General features: G+C 43.6%; 2 protein-coding genes across 3 annotated transcripts in view; both read left to right on the top strand.

Moving 5' to 3' along the window:
- MCM9 (minichromosome maintenance 9 homologous recombination repair factor) overlaps positions 1-4,593 on the top strand; it is a 55,886-nt gene extending 51,293 nt beyond the window's left edge. The window contains exon 14 of the transcript XR_014524767.1: positions 4,379-4,593. The gene's annotated coding sequence lies outside the window, so the exon portion shown is untranslated. The remainder of the gene's footprint in view (positions 1-4,378) is intronic.
- CEP85L (centrosomal protein 85L) overlaps positions 1-17,798 on the top strand; it is a 131,304-nt gene that overhangs the window by 7,470 nt on the left and 106,036 nt on the right. The window lies entirely within an intron of this gene.

Here is a 17,798-nt window from a genome sequence, read left to right as displayed (position 1 = left end):
CCGCACAGGTTCCAGGAACCCGGAACAGCGCCGAGTCCGGTCAGAGACAGAACAGGGCACGCGGAAGTGGCACAGAAGGAGCGCATCAACGAAGTCACTGAGATTTTGGACTCCAGATGGGGGGAAGAGGGGGTAGAATACTTTCTCGCCAAGGAGGGCACCCCGGCCAGTGCGAACAGCTGGGTGCCGGGCTACGCCTTGGACGAACCTCTCCTCAAAGACGAGTTTCATGCCCTCTTTCCCCATAGACCTATGCCAGCAGAATATTTTGACGACTGGCTTTTCACGCCCACACTTTCGGCCAGCACTTTCCGGGGGTTCGACTCGGACGAGGACCCGACACAAGACGTCCGTTCCCCGGAGGGGTCACCCTCGGGATCTGCATCAGAACCCTCGTATTGGTGGGACGATAGGCCAGAGGAGCAGTGGCGCAGACGGTGGCTGGAAGGCCCAGGACGAGCAACACCGACAGGAGGAAGTGAGGGAGAGACGGACATGGACGTTTTCGGGGACGACCCTGGTTTCGAGCACGGCGGCACAGAGATGGAAGCGGAGGTGACTGTCGTCGACGAGAGCGGGGAGGAAGACCCGGGAGACTTCAGATGGAGGCCTGCCACGGGAAGCGACCGATACCCGACGTTCGTCCCTTTGCAACAGCAGCCCCCAGCTCCAGCACCGGAAGGAGGGGAGGGGGGAATGGGGGGCTTCGAGGGGGGGATGGATGTCAGGGGTTTAGGAGCAGAAGCACGGGCAAGGGAGGAAACAGAGAGCGAAGGGGAGGAGGCAGAAGAAAAGATGAGTGACGACGACGACCCGAGATCTCCTAGTCTTTCCAGTGAATCAGAGGATTCACAGAAAGGAGCACCAGTGGCGAGGGCAAGGGGGGAGTCTAGGGGGGCACCCCAGGAAGACAGAGCCAGAGAGGACTCAGGGGGGAGCAGCTGGAAATCGGGACCAGCGTCACCGCCAGGAAGCAGGGAAGAGGAAGGGAGCCAGGGGGGAAGCGCTGGCAGCTCACCACAGGAGGGAGGACATGAGTCAGGAGTGGCCACACCTCCACAGGAGGGAGGACATGAGTCGGGGATGGCCACACCTCCATCGGGGAGCGAAGAAACGGTTGAGAGGAAAGTGGAAGGTTGGGCGCGCGCGCCAAGTTCAAATGCAGAGGAAGGCGGCGCAGTAAGCAGCCCCGAAAGAGAGCCAGGTCCTAAAGCCCGGCGCAAAGAGGCAGGAGGGTCTGGGTCAGCGTCAGAAGAATCCCGGAAGGAAGAAGCCCCGGGGGGTAGAGGGACCCAGAGGAGGACAGTCAGGAGGAAAAGGTGGAGCAAGGCTAGGATATTAAGTTGGTGCACACAGGGCGGAGACTCAGACGGAGCTTCGCCGACCTAGCTACTAGGCGTAGAGTTGCGCGCAGCAGCGTGAGAATGGAAACTGTAATTCAATAAAGACTTTTACTTAATGACCGCTGGCTAGCGTGATCCTCTGTGAGCTAGGATCTTCAAGCAGCTCTGACAAATATATATATATATTTGCAGCAATGTATTCTACATTCTCAGAACCCCAGTTGAAATGGATCTAGAAAATTGGTTTCATCCAAGGGAGCCTGGACTGTATATTCCACACATTGGCCAGAGTTTCAACAGAAGTGCCAGTCATATTAGCTGAAATATCTATCCATCTGGAAACCAGTTGAATCCATCAGCCTCTGAGAGTGGACCACCTTAATAGGTCCCCTGCTTCTGCAAAGGGGGGAAAACTGCTGAAAGCCTAAAATTCAACAGGAGGTGAGTTGACCATGACAAGGGACTGATGTTAATATCCTCCACTTTCAGATCACATTTATTCCTGCCTAGTCAAGAAAACCAGAGTGCCACATCACACATCAGGCCAATGGCATCTTAGGACAGCTGTATGGTTGTCATGGTGGCCATGAAGTCCTGACGTGTCCCAGAGGTAATATTACCTCCTGGACAAAATTATATTTATTTTACTTTAACACTCATTATCCAGAGGAACCATCTATTCTCTGATAATTTATACAATGTTATACACAGGATCCCGCAAACAAAATGTCAGCAATGTGCTGGATAGAATTGCATTCTGTGTTCCATCTGTGCTGTGGGCCAGGTCCAACCCTGCCCTACCTAGTTTCCTTTCCTCACTATGGAAAATGTCAACGTGAGCAGAGTGTGATGTTGACACTTTTTTGCATGGGTTTAAATATTTCTTTTTTAAACCTCTAGAGTGCTTTGGATTCCTAGGCCACAATCCTAAACTATTAGATTGTTGGTTACAGTGGGCTTAGGCGTGCCTTGTTCTGCACAGAATGGGAATCCAAGTGTTTTCCATTATTCAAAGGGTCATGTTGCACAATTCCATTATTAACATAATGGAACTAGGGTGGCTTTCTAAGCATCTGGGGTGCTATCTGTACAATTAGCACCTATTAAATCAATCCACGGTGAGCATCTGTTTGTACAAATTATCATGTGGAGGCAGGAAACAGAATGTACAGCACAGTCTTTGGAAAGGGTGTGTAAATGTGGTGTGTCCCTCAGCTATAAGAGTGTCTCTTTGGTCCTTTACACTACCTGGAAAGTTCATTGGGGCTCCCCACTCTGTAATGGGTAAAGGTATGTGTCTCGTGGAAGTCAAGCATGGTATAGTATCCTATTGAAATCAGTGTTTACTTTTCAGTGACATCACATTTTCTAAAATCCATTCTGTCTATCTGTTGCCTATTGCTTACTAACTTCCTGGAACGGGAATTTGGGTTTTCTAGCTTAGTATACTCTGGGTGTATTTGAATGCTTCTACATATCTTCCAAAACTTATGTGTGCATATTATTGTTACCATTATTACATAGGAAGCTGCCTTGTATTGAGTCAGACCGTTGGTCCATCTAGGTCAGCACTGACTGGAACAGCCTTCCAGGGTTTCAGCTAGGCAGGGGTCTCTTTCCTGGTCCTATCTGGGACTCTGCCCAGATCACTCCTCTTCCCCAGCTCTGCTCTGCACTCTGGTCAGGTGCTTTTACCTGGCTGGGATGTGTCTTTCAACTGCGATGCCTCTTGCTTGTCTGGACAGAGGGTGTGTGTGTAGAAACCTCTGCCTGTTGCATAACTGGAGTGTGGCCTACTGTGCAATGGTTAAAAGGCACAGCTGTTGGTCAAATGCACTCATTGAAAAGGTTCCCCATGCCTGCCTTAGGAGACGAAAACTCCATCTGTTATGCCTGTTTAATGGCCAAGTGATGAGACCTTCTGCATATCAGCTGGGTGGAATTCCACACAGAGTGGAACTGCAATTTACCGCCCTCTTTCCGCACTACTAGTGTACAAGGAGGTTGTGCACCCCCTCTGGTGTTGGTGCCTCTGAATGCCAGTTGTTGGGGGTTGCTGCTACACTCATATTCTGCTTATGGGCTTCCCATAGGTGTCTGGTGGGTCACTGAGAACAGGATGTCTGGACTAGGTGGGCCTTTGGTCAGATTCATTAGGGCTCTTCTTATATTCTTAGTCCTGCCATCTCCCAGTAGGACTAGGAAAGGCACCGGCCTGAAACCTGGAGAGCTAAATTAATAGCCTCATTTAGCAGATTCCTGTGTTCCTATGAAAATTGCTTAAATAAACAGAAAGCACAGATCTGCAAGAATGTTGTGAATCACAGAAGAAAGCTATGTGGCTTGGGCCACTTCCAAGGATACAGAATAGAGTTATGACCACTGTCTTTCCCAATCGGGTGTCTGGAGGCACACAGCCAACCACAGGTCAGGCAACTGCAGACATGTCTCTTCCATTTAAATGTGTTCCTTCCTGGGACATACTATGTACAAATACCCAGCAGACACACGGGTCACAGCCTTCCCCCTTTCTGCGGGGATGCAGGGGGATGCATACCCCTAAACATTTTGTAAATCTAAGTTTGGCTTCATTGAGGGGCGGTATTTCAATATGAGTAGGATAATGAGTGTACCCCTAAACATTTTTTTTCCAGAAAAAAGCAGTGCAAATACCTTTTAAAATACTGTACTATGTGAAGTCACACTTTAGTTTGAAGATTGTGGCTTGACCAAGTCTTCTAAAGGTCAGCGACTTATCTGGCTCTGCAAAACTGATGTAGGATAGATATCCTAACATTTTATTTAAAATGCAGCATCTCTTCCAGCAATCATGGAAATTCTCAGATAAGACAGGTTATTTACACTCAGTACTTAACAGCACTCAGTAAGTATATGATGACTTTCATAAGTAGATCTCCTAGAGATTAGTGTAAGTGCTAATCCTCCCGAGTAGATGCCCATTAACAGTGCAAATTTTCACCCACCTGACAGCAGGTTGTGATATCAGTGGTCTCTTTTTGTGTGTGCCCTTTTAGGTTTTGTGAAGTGCAAACAAAGTGGAGACACAGATGTTTTTCACAGCTCAGTGCTGACTTGCTCCTGCAAACTGCAGCATGTGGTTTTGCTCTTTTGATATGTGTTCTCACAATTTGTACCAGAAAAACACCACAGTTTCCTGCCAAAAGCATTACAACCAAACATGCTTCAGAGGAAGTTAGTAAGGCAAGTAAGGTGCAGCTTTAATTTCAAGGTATTTGATTCAGATTTTTCTTCTCTTTTCTCTGCTTGTTACAACTCTAGCTCTCATGAACGTTGATGAGCACCTTGACTACAGAGTTACAAAGGCTATGGATCAAAAGTTATATTGGTGACAAAGTGCAAAGCCGCCCTCTCCTGCCCTGCACAGGGTTCAGAATGTACAGTTGTATTTTTAGGTGGCCAGCTATCATATTTTACAGAAGGCACTCCTCTGTTCTGGAGGGCTGTCAGAGGACAGTCCTCTGTTTCAAGGGGTCCTCTGCTCAAAGGTCTGTCTGGTCCAAGTCCGGTTTATTGATAAAATACCAGAAGAGAAAGGTTGGGTTTTGGCGTTGCAGCAGACACACTGGTCACAGCTTTTCCCATTAAAGTGAGACGGATTGCAATTCTATTTTAATTATAATAATCATCCTTAAATTGGCATCTGTACCCACAAATCACCACATGCCAGTTTTCTGCAAACCAGTATCCTCTTTCATCCCCTTTCATTTTATTTTTTGGGGCCACCCTGCTTGCATTTGGTTTGTACATTTTAAAACATTGGATAAGCAAACTGAGCCTTTTGTGCCCCAATGCTAAGGCCTGGTGGTCTGCATATGTATCTGAGTGAAGCGATGCAGTCCTGAGGTAGTAAACTGAACTCTGTTACTTCAGTCTGCAGGTGGGCATTACATTTTCAATGCTTCCCTACTATAAAAACTCCCTGAAAACTGGAATGGTATATTAAAAAAATTACCTTCAACTGGAACAACAGGGAGGGCTAGAAACCTGCCTCTCTAGTTTTATTCTTGTAGGGGCCAATTTACATTTGGGGACATTAAAAGCCTTTGTGGTGCCTTAAGGGAGTTCATTCCACCACCTCAGGATTCAACTACCTCATGCTGCTGCACACACATTAACCAGGCATTTTCCCCCTCAAAGTGGTGGTGATAATTATTTATGTCTCCTAATGAGGCCTTTATGCACTACTGGAGTACAACCTTCTCCTAACCTTAGTCATAAAACAGCTCATTTAGTATGAAGGAAATTATATTTGTAGCTTTTGCTTAATGGTAATGGTTTCCTGACTTTGTAACAGGAAATAGGGTGGAGGGCGAAAGCAAAGCAGATCCACCGCCTGACCAGTTCAGATAACCTGTTCCCCACACATTGAATTATGGTGCTCTGCAGAGAGACGCTCTCAATAGAAACCCATTTAGAGGCAGGTCTCTCAACCGTTGCAGCTCGATTTCATAAACGCACTTAGGTTGTGACCATATTTCAAAAAAAGCCCCAAAAGGCTGAGCAACAATAAAACAATGTTGTTGTTGTTGTTTTCCTGAAGGAAGAGGAAATGCTACGAGAAAAGTTGAGTTGCTGGGCTGCTGTTTCACTGGCAACGTGGAAAGGGGGGGGGAGGGGAAGAGTGAGGAGTGAAGTCTGTTTTCATTGGCTTTTGAAAAAACACAAGGCCCTGAAAGGTTTTACTCAGCTCCACTCTGAAACTTTGAATGCCTGCATGTCTTTGTACATTGCTGCTCCTTCCTTCATAAGCGAGTGCTGGATTTGATGCTATCTAGGTACCATAAATCCACGTGAAGAAGCCAAGGTTTGTAATTTACTACTAGGAACCTCCACATGTCCCAGCAATACCCATTTCGAGCCTCATCTTGATCAGCTTCTCGGTTTTCTGTTTCATGTTGCAAGACTGCCTTTATGTGCATAAGAAGAAGTGCTTGGAGTGGCGTTGGTGCGTTGTAATGCATCAGTGAAGCAAATCTGGTCCCAAATTTTTGTGACATCAGGTTGGCTCTTTTTGCAACGGCTCTGCGAAAAGTTAAGATAAGATCTGAGTCTGAAACTCTAACATCAGTTGTAAGGGAGACATTAGAATCTGAATTTTCTGCTTCCAATACATATTGTTTTACGGTCTGTGAACCATTGCCTTCCTGATGTGCAATGAAGTAATGTGATTGCAGACTTCAGTTCCACCCAATATATTTTGTTGCTTTACTTTATGTCACTTGTGTATTCTAATTTGTTGATTTATAGTTTTGATCACTTTTGTTATTGTTATTATTTATTAAATTTCCTCTCCTTAAATTAACTCTCCTTCATCCGTAGATCACAGGATGGTTTACATTAAAACCCCAAAATACATAACATAGTAACAATCAAAATAATACTACCCCTCACAGTTTAAAAGACCATTGATTGTTTAATTAGCCAAAGGCCTGGGAGAAGAAGAATGTTGTTGCCTGATGTCTAGAGATATGTACTGATAGTTAATTTTATGTAATTTGTCTGTTCTAACTTGTGTACTGTACTCTACTCTGGCATCTAGTATGATGAAGGGCAGGCTATAAATGTGCTCCATAAATAATAGAATGATAGAGGTACAGATGCCACAGTTAGTTTGATTTTGAGAATATCATATGACAGCAATAATCCTCACAAAGGCAATGAGTGCACATTGAAAACTGCTGTGGAATTCATGCAGACTGGCCCTGCAATTAATTTTATTCCTAAATCCAAAACAATAGTTTAAATCATCCATAGTTCTGGATCTGGTGCAATGCAGAGATCCAAAGAGATCCCTAATAGTTTGTGAGAGGACTCAGAAACACCCTATAATAATCTTGTGGCAGATGCCTCCCTAATTGGAACTAATTTCCATTTCTGAGATAACACTGAGAGGGAAAAATACAGCCCCTGGGTAATACGCTGATGCAGTTCAGAAAATTGTAAGCTCTTCAGTCACTGAACTGGAAATGCAAGCTTGATCAAAAGACCAAGAAAATGAACTGCGCTTCAAGAAGTAGCTTTGATAGGTCCAGAAAGAGCATTTTCAATCATCACACTTGGCTTTTGGAGACACACTGTTGAATCCAGAGAAGTCCAAATGCATAACAGTGCTTTCCCACCTCTTCTCTCAGAACCAGTGCAAGATATTTCACTGCCTGAGACAAGGTGCTCCAGCTGCTACCTTTCTATGGACTGACCTGCTCCTCTTCTTCCTCTTCATGCTGCTTGCTTCTGAGGCCAACTCACCCATATTTTGCTCTGAAGAACAGGGTTCAGAATTCCAAGGGCCAACCCAACACGTGGGTTCCCGTTCCACACACAGAAGCCAGCTGGCAGCTGGATGTTATTTTAGTTGCATTCACACATCAGTTTATTCCATTTCCTGGAGTTTCCCTAATTATTAATTTTCACATTATATTTGAGCTTTTGCACAACTTAAGAGCCACTTCTAGAATTACAGCAGAATATAGTGGAAGTTTAGCTTCATACATAACATGGGTCGATGACTCACAGCTCTATTTTAACATCTGAATCAGGTGTGGCAATGCAGGTTCCTGACCAGTGTCTGAACACAATAGTGGGCTGGATTAGGGCCAATAAGAGGAGTTTAAATCCAGGCAAGATGAAAGCTGTCATGAGCCCCAAGGAGAGGTCATGGAGGAGATGGATGGATCCTGAGGATTCAGAGGAGCTTGGAGAGCTCTGATGGGATGGGGGAGGTGCAATCAGGACCATAATAAGTGCAGGGGTCCAGCAGTTTGGGGCATAGAGATATGGATCCGGGGGGACGGAATGAGCAGGAGCATCCCATTCCATGATATCAAACACCCCTACCTCAACACCTCCTGCTATGGAGCTGCTTCCAGCACCTCTTCCCATTTAAGTGTGACTCCACTTCCATCTCCAGAGATGCTGAGGGAGCTGCAATGGCTACCAATAGGCACGGTTCAGGGTTTTGCTTTCATCATTTGAAACCCTAAATAAGTTGGGAGAAAGTTACCTAAGGGCTGCCTTGTGCTGCATGTATCTGCCTAGCAACTCCGCGCCTCAGATGGGACATGCTGCACAGGGGCACTTAGTATGTACTAGAAACTGAGCTTTTAATGTTGCAGTTCCAGCCCTCTGGAAGTAGATACTAACTGAAATTAGAGAAGTGCCTAGCATTTTAATATTTAGTAAATGACCATTGGCATGGTCTGTGATAAATGTCTATCGGAGACATTTTTGTTTACGAAACCTTTCCCTGAAATGTGAGTCAGTCATTTCATGGAATAATAATTGCACAAATATAAAAATGGTTTCATTGCCTTTAGTTTACAGAATTTGAAACTTTTTGTCATCTTTTGCATGCTCCCTACATGCTCCCCACCACATACCTTTTTGTGCAAAGCTCCTGATCACAAGGTGAAGCTCTGTCGATCATCCAATGTAAAAGGCCCTAAAGCTTCTAGCTCTGCTGCCTTTAGTTCTTTCAGCAGCAGCGGAAATAACAGTTCCAGGTCAGGTCAGGTCAGACTTTTATTGCTTATACCAAAAACCTCTGCAGAAATTCAAGCAGGCTCAAAGGGACAAAAAAACCCACATTTGAAAATATAAATACTGAAAATACTGTGTACAAAAAACGCAGTCAGGATCAAGGACAAACAACTGCAAACAACAAAACAAGGGGTAAAAAAGTATTAAAATGAATAAACAAATTATCATCAAATCAGGCATCACCAAAACTATTTATAGCTGTCTGTGAAACTATATTTGCATGGATCCTTGCAAAAGCTGGTGAAAAAGAGATACTCTATACAAAACAAAACATCAGTATCTGACAGTAGAATCTGAATGGCCCAGGAGTAATATTTTTTGAACTGATGGAGAAGTCCTATTCTCCAAAAACGTCTCTACTGCTGTTTCAGAAATAATTTTCAGAGTACTGTACCCATTGCAGTAGCAATTAAAAAAAGGACTATTATTTTCAATACACACACGTCAAGAAAACATATTTGGCAAAACACATGGCATTTGCTCTCTACGTTAGTTCTATATATGCTAATTGAGAAGGCTATATACATTTCCCTTCATGTAAACTCTGGACAGAATAGGCAGTCTTCATTTTTAAGTCCTCTTCTATATGAAATTGAATAGCAACAAAAAATTAATGACAAAAAGAAGAGTAGGGGGCGGACCTTTGGCTCCCCAGACGTTGTTGAACTACAACTCCCATCAGCTCCAGCAAACATGGCCAATGGCCATGGATGATGGTACTATTTCAGCAACCAGGGGCAGACTTTGGTCTTTCATATTTCAGCAGTGCCCTGTGCGAGCCCAAAATTTGGAGCTCCCTGCCTCTGCTCTTCCTATCTGCTAAATTCATTACGTCATTGTTGCAACACCCTACAGTGCCTCGGCGGCCAGTGTGGCGGAATTGGCTCCACTGCCCTAAATCTGCCTCTGCAGCAATGTCTGGAGGGCCAAAGCTTCCCCATACCTGCAGTAGGGTAGTAACTAACTAGGCATGCTTACTTAAAGGAAAAATAAAAAAAGTCAGTGGCAAAAGCAATATGGGAAAGTGAATGCATTCCATAATTTTGAAGGCATTGTAGGATTGGACCAAGCAAGGATACCCTTCTCTAATTTCCTATTTTTTTTAAAAAAAAAATCAAGTAGGAAGCATATTGTCCATGGGATCTGTAGGTTTACCTGCAGAGGGCACTATTTTGCAGAAACTGCACATGTGTAGATGCACAGTATTGACCAATCATACTTAATTTAGATATTAATGCTATCAAAATGATGCAGGGCTTCGAAGCTCAAGTGTACTCAATGGCATGAAGACTCTCATAATCACTTCTCTTGCCAGATATCACTATTTGACATGGATTTCTATTTTGTCTCTTTAAAAAATGCTACTTCTTCACTGATAGACAAAAGTGTGATCTACATATCCGACGCTGTTTGTAACTCTCAAAAAGTGCTTTGTGACTCTTGAAAAGTGCTGTGTGGTCATTCAGAAATGCTATATCCAACTAGACATGTGTGTGTTGTTTGTGTGTGGGATGGGGTTTCTTTTTAGACTCTGTCAATCTGCATGTTAAAAGTTGGTTGATAAAAACTTGGAATATTCTAGCTTTTTTGAAATTTACTCTATTAACTGTGGACAAGGTAGAATTAGATTTGTCAATTTCCCTAATACTTTTCAATGCTCTTATTTAAACTATTTGACTAATTGATGATGCTACTCTGGATGTTATCCCCTCCCCAATTAGCTAATTTAAAAAATCTGTTCCCATCCCAGCCAAAATTGTAAAGGTAGAGATAATAATGGGTACCTGCCAACTGCGGACCTTCTTTAGACAGAAATCTAGTGCATTCAGCATGGCCCTGATCCAGACGAACAATTCTGACCCATCCAGCAGTTTTAGATTGTCCATTTAAAGTGATTTTGTTCAAATTGTTCAGTAAGGTCTTTGAAGCATGTGTGATTTCCCTTATCTAAGTGAGCTTTGTATTAATTGCGGGTGTTTCTTGCTGTACTATATTCTACTAGTTTGTCAACATGCAGTGCCCTGGGTAGACTTGATTAACAACAGCTGTGCCAATAGGTACAAAGCTGAGGTAGAGGTTTGAATCAAACAAGCCTTGCTGCTGCATGAAATGCCACGGCGTGAGGAAATGGAGGGGGAGAGAGAGAGAGAGCACATTTTAAATTTTAGCCTAACCTCCACCTTAGTTGGGAAAGACAGGTTTCCTGCACAGGTGGGCAGAGGCTTCTAACTGAGCAGAGGCGGCTGCAGTGCCAAATACATGCCAGGTTGGATCTGTCCGAGGGAAAGTGGGATTGGGGTGGGGCATAAGGGACTTTTGACAGTGAGGACGAGTCTGCATCAGGCAGCAGACTTTACATGCCGGTTGGAGCTGGTGGAAGAAGAATGGCCTGGGCTTGGGCCTTAGCTTGGAATTATACCAGTGTTGGAGCTAAGAGGGGCATCAGGGGGGCTTCTGCGTCCTGTGTAGTTCAGAGCGGGAGGGGTGATGTGGTAGCAGTGGAATGGCTGGATTTGTGTCTGGACTGTAAGAGTTGAGGGAGTGGATGGGAGATAGGAAATGGATGGGCAGTGGATGGTCAAGGTGGCAAGGTAGAAACCCAGTGGGCACAAGGGCCCTTGATCTCATGTCTCATAGCCGATCAAGTGGAGCGGGAGTGGAGGGTGGAGCTGTTCTTCCTTGGGCCTCCATTTGAGATGCTCCGATTGAGATAGGTGGAGTGGGCTGTTGCAAAAGAGTAGACAGGCTAAAGCAGAGTGAATCCAAACGGAGCTGGTGGGAGTTTGCAAGCGGAGTGAGCAGGAGGATTGCTATTGTTACTGTAATTGTTGTTAGAGTTGTTATTCGCCCCTCAACAGAAAGACCTAGGGTGGAGTACTGTGGACAAGCTGTCTTTGTCCAAAAAAAGGGTAGTATCCGGCAAATCAGCTGGAGCAATCCTAGCCAGGGAGGCCACTTGAGCCTCCAATGACAAGATTGAATCCAGGAGCACCTCCAAGCTGTGGTCCTGCTCCTTCTAGGGGATATGCAACCCTCTTTAGGACAGGCCAACATCCCACTTTCTGGAATTGGGAATATGGGGGGAGGTAGTCTCTCTTTTGAGAAACAACAGGACAGTGGTGAGAGACTCATGTGTAGACACCCCTCCCCCCATTTATCTAACTTTCCCCGCTCTAGGACCCAAGGCAGTGTCTGCTGCTGCAGATATCTTGTAAGCCCCTTGAAATAATTGATAAAAGCTGGTATATAAATGTTTGAATACATTAATGACATATTACCCAGCTGAATGAGGGAGTGCAGTTTTATGAGGATGGGTAGAAGGGTGGGAAGCTTGGGGTCATTCTAACACCCTGCTATTTTACTGAAAGACTAGCGGGGGCTCCTCTCTGTTCTCTTCTGGGATAGCCATACACACACATTACAGAGCTGAATGATCCTCTTCAGCTGCACTACAGCTTTCCATTAATTGCTTTTGTGCACAATTCTTAGACATGACAGGAGACAAAACACAGTTTATCCAATGGACATGTCATACCTCTTGAAATCTTTGCTACCTCTTCCTCCCAGGAAAGATACGCTATAATTAGAAAGCTGTTTACTCCCTCCTGGCACTGCTTATGTTTCTTGGGGGTTGCTTTTTGCAGGAAGCTGGGGGGAGCAGCACTGCTCCATGCAGAGCACATGTTGTGGAACGTGCTGTGTGTGACAACCACCATTAACATGGTGCAACACAAGCTCCTCTTCATGAAAGAGAGATGGGGGGAGGGGGGAAGAGGACAGGGTTTCCCCTTTCTCATGCCTTCCTTTCGTATCTGCAGCCAATCCATCTTGGGATGCTAGTAAAATTAGTCTTCTCCGCCCTCAGTTTCTGCACAGGCTGCGGAAGGGAGCTTTAGCCTGGTCTTGCATGTGCGTCTTAATGCTGGTTTGAAACCCTGTGAGACCTAATGCAGATAATGTAAAAAAAACAACTGGATGAAAACCCTCTTAAAATTAGGAAGCGAGGGCAGAAGGGGAATCTGTCAGGAGGCAATTTCTGAAGAAGCGAAACCAAGTAAAAGTTGCTGGACACCAAGTTGGCAAAGGCTGCAGTAAGGGATACTTCCAAATGAACATGGGTGGGATTGAATGGCGCATTATTATCATTACGAACATCCTGCAATGCCAAGGGTGCAAAAAAAGAACAAGAATTCCAAACTGAACTGTCTTGTCTGATAAACTGAATGGGCCTCTGCTCTTCCTTCCCAGACCTCCCCTCACTTCCTTCCAAACAATGAAAACAATAGCTGAACAATAGCTGAATGTGGCTTCACTCAATTTGCAGAAGGTTTCAGTTAGGCTTAACTTGGGTAGGGGCTGCTGGTTTTGCCTAAAGGCTTGTGCATGAATGTATCTGGGAGATTCCCGGTATATGTGTGTGTATATGTCAGTTCTAGAGTTTGGGTAATTTAAATTCACAAGGCATGATTCCACCACACTGTATTTCTACAAGCGGCTTTTTGAATGAGAGTCTTAGGAAATCTGCAAAGCTGTCTTGTAACTCCCATTGGCTGCCAAGTGCTAAACACAGCTTTTGTTTTTGGTGGTTAAATGTCACACAGACAATAGCTGTGCTGTGAGCACCAAGGCTCATGCGCCACCACAACAGATTATATGCCAAATGTAACAGTGCGGCTCAACACTTGCATTGTATAAGCCACGGGAAGGCTGGGAGAATTTGCTCAAAAAGTGATGCTCAGTCATTAAGAAACAATTTCTTCCCTCTCTGTGGATTTAGGTAGCCAACTAACCTTGGTTTCATCTTCCCCCACATTTTCTTCAGGTTTTGTTTTCTTCAGGTTTTGGTCAGCTTGCATTTTAAACAAATGTTTGCACCTTAGTGTTTTAAAGAGCTTCACTCTAATTTGGGGCAAGAGGATTTAAAATAACCAGAAGAGAGAAATGATTAAGCATTATGAATAGATAATGTAGATGATGTATAACCTGTGTGTGTGCCCACACATGCACAAGTTCCTTGATTCAGTCCCTGGCATCTTGTAGCAGGTATAGGGAAAGACCTTTCTCTGAGATCCTGGGCACCAACAAACAGGCAAAAACAGACACAATATTATTGTGGCATTGGAAAGAACCATTTAGTCAAACAGCCAGAAGGCTATTTTCTGCCTAAAAGACCAACCCCCCCCCCCAAAAAAAAAGTTCATGGACAATCCTGTCTTCTTAGCATATCTCTAGTTGAAACGCTCTAGCCCATCCTGTGTTCATATCTGAACACCTTCCATTTCCTGTATACCACTGGGACAGAGGTTCTCTTCCTCATCACACAATGTTTCCAATCTAAATAATGCTTTTCTATTGAGCCCGTAGAAATGAAGCACAAGTAGATTTAGGGCCATTAGATAAGCGATGGGGATCAGCAGTTGATTGAAAACAGCCCCATGCAGTTGTTCTATAACAAGGATGCCTTGCTCAATTCCCTCTATCCCTGCAACCCAACCATTTCAGTAGAGACTTCTGGGGGATCGATAAGTCACACAAACACTGAGTAGTCCTGTGTTCAAAAGTGAGAAGAAGAAAAATGGCTTCTTTCCATATGGGCCTCCCGTCATAAGCCTCCAAGGCCTAATCGATGGTGGCCCACGGGTCCTTTCTGAGTGATAAATAAATAATATATTTCCAGGCCGAGATTTGCTGTGTTGGAAGTTTTGGTCCAGGGAGACTTTGCGCAGCTGGAGTTGTAAATGTCTGGAAATGGGTTTATAGTGCACTCAGTGCCGATTAGATCCTGGAGTGCAGTAATGAAAGTAGGTGCCATTATAGTAATAATACCCAAAAAGAAACCTCCAGTGTATTTCACAGCTGTTTTCTATTGTTCCTTATTTCAAAACCTGCAATTAATTGCATGGAAGGAAGGGGATCAAACATACATTACGTATAGAAGGGGGAAAGAGCAGGGGCCAAAGAGGGAAATTGGACTGTTGAATCAGAGTCCTTTTGCTTTAATCATTGTTTCTCCTCTTTCTGAGAAATACATGCTGTTGCCAGTGATGATGAGAGTCAGCTGTTGTGCTTTCAGTAGATCTGCATCTCTGTTTATTGTGACCAAAATAATTTGTGTTTTAAAGGGTGAAAGCTGGTAGGGAAACTGCAAAGCGTGGAGAAATCAAGAAGCATTTTTGAAAGAAAGGGACAGCTGAGTTTTCAAACAAGCCAGTTGTTATCTTTCTGATTCCCATTGCATGAATTTGACTTAAACCTACCACTGTTTGCTACAGTTTGGCTTATATTGCTTGATTTGTGATTTCAATCTGCAGAAACTGCAGCAAGAGGTTTTTGTTGTTGTTTGAAATACAGTGGTACCTTGGTTCTCAAACTTAATCTGTTCTGGAAGTCCGTTCCAAAACCAAAGCGTTCCAAAACCAAGGCACACTTTCCCATAGAAAGTAATGCAAAACGGATTAATCCATTCCAGACTTTTAAAAACAACCCCTAAAACAGCAATGTAACATGAATTCTACTATCTAACGAGACCATTGACCCATAAAATGAAAGCAATAATCAATGTACTGTACTATAAAATAAATAAGACAGTATTGTAGATGATAAAAATTAAAATTAAATTGTTTTCTTACCTGCACTGATGATAGTCACTGTTTGGATGGGGGGGGGGCTTTTATCCATTTCCGCAGTCACACAATCAATCAATCATTAGCTGAACTGGGTTCGACAGAGTCACAAAAACAAATTAACTGAAAAAGCCTCAAAAACAAAAATGCAAAATAAATAGCAAAAACAAAAGCACCAAACTTAATCTGTTCTGGAAGTCCATTTGACTTCTGAAATGTTCAAAAACCAAGGCGCAGCTTCTGATTGGTGCAGGCGCCCTGGAAACAATAGCCGACAGCCGCATCAGGCGTTTGACTTCTGAAAAACATTTGAAAACCGGAACACTTACTTCTGGGTTTTTGGCATTTGAGAACCAAGGTACCACTGTACCTTCAAAGTAGAAAGGGCTAACCTTCTGTCCAGGAATAGAGACAGATGATGTTATCAGGAAGGGATAGCCAGTTTGTGGAGCTGGCTGAAATAAAACACTTAGCAACTTCCCAGACCTGCCTCAGATCTGTTAAAAATATACCAGAGTTACAGTTAAATAATTTATTTCAAAACTCACATTTCAACAAGTGATAAGAAGTTTCACTGACTACAGTTCTCTTAGATAATAGACTATATGAGCTCTGCTCAAATAATCCTCCAAGCCATGGTTATGAAAATGGGAGCCCTGCTGCAGACTAATATGCTCCCTGTTTTCCTCCTGTACGCTCGTGCAAGGAATGTTTCTTTCATTTCTGGGTTGCTCTTATTACAGCAGTGTAGGAATTGGTCTGGAGACCCAGGGATGTTTATATGTTTGGGGGAGATGGACACTCAGAAGACTCGGGAAGTTAATAGTGTATGGTTTGTCAAAATTCGATAAAGACTCAGAATTACAAAGAGAGACTCCAATGTGAAACTGCTGAATAGCAATTTTCTAAGAAGTTTGATTCTATTCATTTGGGTCTATGGTTTCCCATCCCATTACACTGGGTTAATTAATGCAACATTACCAAGCTGTTTCCTATCACCTATTACTGTTGTTGTAAAGCTTCACTGTGCTTGTTTTGCATACATTTTAGCTCTTATAGAATAGTCTCTGTAATTTTTGGGATTTAATTTCTCTCTTATCTGCTTACAATTCCTCCACCCACCCATCCCCATTGTGAATATACTGTATAGCTGCAATTGAGGATTATACTGCATGCATCTGATGAAGTGGACTTGTCCATGAAAGCTTATGCCGTAATAGCTTAATTTTTAAGAACAACTCTTGGTTGGTTTGGGAGCGGATCATAATAAACTACAGTGGCACTGTGCCCAGCCTCCTTTGAGATTAGAAGGATATGAGCACTATTTTTGGATCTTTTTAAAATCCCTGCGGTTAGCCAGAGAAACATGAAAGCAATGCTTTCTCTTGTTTCTCTGCTTTAACAGTGATGTGGCTGGTTCCACCTTAAGTATGACTGCTGCGATGTCAACATGTACCATGTGATACCAAGGATTTGGTTCCTGTTCCCAGGTCTGACTCCAAGCAGTAACTAGAACTCAGATACAATTGACTCCCTGTCGATAAGTGTTTCCTAGTCTCTCATCACATAGACAGAACCAACAGCAATTCCACTGGAATTGCAAAAGACATAAATACCAAAACCAATGTATTTGTGATATGTTTTTTTAATCTTTTGATTATCCTGGGTGTGTGTGTGTGTGTGTGTGTGTGTGTGTGTGTGTGTGTGTATCTGAAAGTGTTCTTAAGCAAAAACATTACAGTCATCTGTTATGTTAAACCTCCATTTACCCTCTTTATTACTTAGCTAGCTAGCTGGAAATATTCTAGAGCTAGGCTCTATTATGATGCAATCCTTGTCATGTCATTCTTGTTTCCTCCTTCAACTTTTTGAAATATAAGGCCATTTGAACAGCTTTGGAAGCACTTACTCTGTTATAATAAGCAATCTTCTCAGGTTATATGTCAACATTGCATTATGAGCTGACTAGTGGGAGTTGTCATTCCTATGGTGGTACATCACGTACCCTTCTCCTCTTCCCAGGGGAGCAGGGTATTATTTTCTAGCAAGCAGAAACTGCTGCAATTCTAGGCACATTTACTTGGGAGTAGACCACATTGAACTCAGTGGGATTTTATGCATACCATATAGGTATGCATAAAATTAGACCGCAGCTGGAATAGGTGAATTGGCAGAATTCAACCATTATAACGAAGAATAAGTAACAGTAGTGGAGTAAGTTTTAGCTGTGACTAACCTGCCTTAATGATTTCAC

This window comes from Podarcis liolepis (genome assembly GCF_965112155.1).
Source record: "Podarcis liolepis genome assembly, chromosome: 3".
NCBI classification, from domain to species: Eukaryota; Metazoa; Chordata; class Lepidosauria; order Squamata; family Lacertidae; genus Podarcis; species Podarcis liolepis.
This window is presented reverse-complemented; position numbering and strand designations above follow the sequence as displayed.